Genomic DNA, 3,691 nt, shown 5'->3' with positions numbered 1-3,691 from the left:
ATTTCGAGCCTGTCGCGCAAGAGTGGCGTTAGTAGCGCTACAACGAGGATGCACATCATGTTTACTTTAATACACACTGTAACGGCCGTGAGCGTTAGTAACCTTTTACGTGGGACGTGGTGAGTTGATATTAGTCAAGAACGACTTTAAGGCAAGAAAGAAGCCTTTATCAACACACCATAGCGTTTGAACCAGGTCATGTAATAGGGCTTTGAGAAGCTGGATGTTGCTTCTGCGATACTGCAGTCAGACTCGGTGGGAATGTAGCCACTGTACATACTGCTGACAGTGACGGCCTCGAGAATGTACGGTCACAAGAAGATCACGCTCCAGACGGCCACGTGGCACTACTGAGACAAAAGACCATCATGTTTGACATATGGCTCTGCCGCATTGCACTGCATCTGTAGCAGCAATCTGAGCAGCAGTTGTCACCACAGTGACACAAAGAATGATTACAAATCGACAGCTCCGAGCCAACCGCCCCGTACCATGCATTCCACTGACCTCAAACCACCACCATTTGCGACTTCAGTGGTGTTAAGCGAGAGTTCAGCGGAGGGCAGGGTAGGACTCTGTTGTGTTTTCTGATGAAACCTGATTCTGTCTGGGTGCCAGTGATGCTGGTTAGAAGGAGGCCAGCTGATGGCCTGAATCCAACCTGTCTGCTTGCTAGACACACTGGACCTACAGCTGGAGTTATGGGCGTGGATGTGATTTCGTCTGACAGCGCGAGCACTCTCGTGGTTATCCCACGCGCCCTGGCTGCATATTTGAACGTCAGTCTGGTTATTCGACCTGTTGTGCTGTCAACAGCTTTCCAGTGACTATTTTCCAACAGGGTAAAGCTAGCCCACGTACCGCTGTTGCGACGCGAAATGCTCTACAGAGTATCGAAATGTTGTTCTGGCCTGCTCTCCAATTGAGGACATACGAGACATCACTGGGCGCCAACTCTAGCGTCATCCACAACCAGAATTAACCGTCCCTATATTGACCGACCAAATGCAACGGGCATGGATTCCATCCCACAAACTATCATCTGGCATCTGAACAACACAATGCATGCACGCGTGCATGCTTGCATTCAACATTGTGGCGGTTACATCACTTGTTAATATACCAGCATTTCACATATGCAGTGGCTTAATTATTTTTTGGCGTTGCGATTTTTTTCCGTGAGTGTAGCTGGAGTCGACCATTGAAAGCGGAAACAACTGGCAAGTTGGAGCTCGAGAGCAGCCACTTGAAGACGGAGCTGGAAGCGTGACAGAGCAGCAAGGCAGCTGGCTGATGGCTGGGAGTGGCTTGCTGTCAACACGAGATGTAGTTCCGTCTGAGCAACAGACGGCGTTTGCCTTCACATCTCCAGGAGACACGCACAGCTGGGAGCGAGGAAGTGCTAGCTGAAGTGTGGTCTCCGTTACAAGTGGCTGGCAGTGGGTAGCGGCGATTTGTGTTGTCTGGTCGTGCAAACAGTTGATCCTGTGCTGACGTAGTTAAGTACCCATTGGTTAACGTTTGTGTTACGCGGCAAGGCTGCTGTTAGGTGCGTAATTCGTAGAGCAGTGTTTCATCTGACTTTTTCGTATTTTAGGGATAATTTTGCCTTTTATTGATTGTTGCTTTTCTTTGTGGCGTTGCCATAGGATGCACATTTAGTTCATTCATTAGTGTACATATTGTCTGTCTGTTTCTGCTGTCTGGCTGGTGTTTGCTTATGATGTCATCATTGGTTGGGTGCATTTTATGATTAGGTTATGAAACGAGATCCTTGGTTGCGTGTCCTCCTGTTGATAAATATGTGATAATTCGTGTCTCTTTTATTTCCAGGTTTTAATCTCAGTGGTGCGAAATATTGATTTTTAATGTTGTGTATTAGGTTAAGACTTTCTGAGACTGTATTTTGGTTTGTGTCACTTTTGTAAAGCCGATCGTTACCGTGGGGCAAGAGTTTCGTAGAGTATTATTTTATTGTACAATGTATCATCGTAATTTGCAAAACAGAGCTCTAGTTCCTGGTTTGTGGTTTCTCACGAATGCGGTATGACTTATTATATGGTTCACATTGGCTAATAAGATTGATTTGCATTTGGTTAAGAAAGTACTCTGAAAATCCCCAGCCACTTTCCATTCACACCGTCATACTGCGCCACAATATAAAACTTTTTCTTAGCCTTTTATATCGAAGAATGTATTTATTTCCTGATAGTACGCAGTACGCTTGGACTTTTGTGGTATTTTAAAGCTGAGACTCGTTCTCTTCCTGTTCTCGGTCGTCGAAAGGCCTCCTAGAAAATCCACAGCCCTCTGAGACTGACAAACATTCCAAATGACTTCCGTCGATTCATGGAACTCGTTTTAGTGTACGTCATAAGATAATACTGAACGAAGCAGCTGGCCAGTCGCTGTCCTTGCTTAAGAGTTTAGTTATTACAGCAGCATAGTTCTCTTACTTTTATGAACTTACTGCTGCTATTCGCCTTTAGAGTTTGACACGGATTTATTTAGTTCGTTTCGACCCTTTAGAATCACAAGTGACTTTTATCAGCGCGGTTTCCCTCTTCCCCGTATCTCTATCTTTTTTCCACTTGGTTCCCTCTGTTTGCATGATCTTAATTTTTGTCACGGTACTAGTCGAATTCAACTATTTCCCTGTAGTGAGACAGATTCTGAACCTCTGAGGATGTTTATTTTTTACACGTTATTTCAGTTGTCGTTCCTGACTTCTTTTCGCCATATGTTTCATGCTAAGGATCTCTGATAGCCAAAATATTGTGTCCGTTGGACACTGTGAACCAGCAGTACACCCGTGGACTGCTCGATCAACAAATAAGCTGGGAGAAACGGAAGAACCACGCGCAACATATTGTTCAGTTTGATAATTCTCTGAAGAAATGTACAGAACAATAAAGAGCTGAAATCCCTACAAACTATGAATCTCACTTTTAACAGTCACAAACAGCCTCAACTTGTTTCATTGTAATTCCATTAAGGCCTCTCACCAAAGCAATGGAGTTGAGACTTACGTGCTTCCTAGTATGTGCTGGGACGATGACATCATTTGAAGACTCCATGTTACTGGAAAACTGGAAATTCTATGTTTTGCTCCGACTCAACAAGACACAACGAGCGCCTCACACGTCCTGCCATGCCAGTACAAATGGAGACAGTTGCGTGCCATCTGCGATATCACAGATGAGGGAATCGCACTGAGTCTTACAATCATTGCGATTAACAGATCGGTATAACCTTCTTGTCCAGTTCGAGGCTATGCTTCGTCTCTAGTAAAGTCGACGATAAGTTAAATTCTAACCCTATTTATTCACATACCGAAGGAAAAATTGTAACTCTCTGGAGACATCGTGCTAATACCTTGATAACGACCTTTGTACAAAAGCTTTACCAGGTATGACGTATCGAAATAAACCCCGCAGTGATATGAAATTGTGGGTATGTTGAATGGTACGTTTCGACAGCTCTCTAAATAATCATAGACAGTTCCTGCGGTACTAACATCGGGTGATATAGGGGACTAGTGAGGTGCAATAGGATGGCTGTGTGTTCGCCACACCAGGGATGTACATTTGCAGCCCAATGAACACCGTGTTGTCATCTTGGAAGACGGGAGTATCCCCAGCTTATTATTCATGAAGGAGTATCAGGAAGGGCAACATTTGTCCATCGATAA

Source organism: Schistocerca piceifrons, chromosome 5, assembly GCF_021461385.2.
Source record: "Schistocerca piceifrons isolate TAMUIC-IGC-003096 chromosome 5, iqSchPice1.1, whole genome shotgun sequence".
In the NCBI taxonomy this organism is placed as follows: Eukaryota; Metazoa; Arthropoda; class Insecta; order Orthoptera; family Acrididae; genus Schistocerca; species Schistocerca piceifrons.
This window is presented reverse-complemented; position numbering follows the sequence as displayed.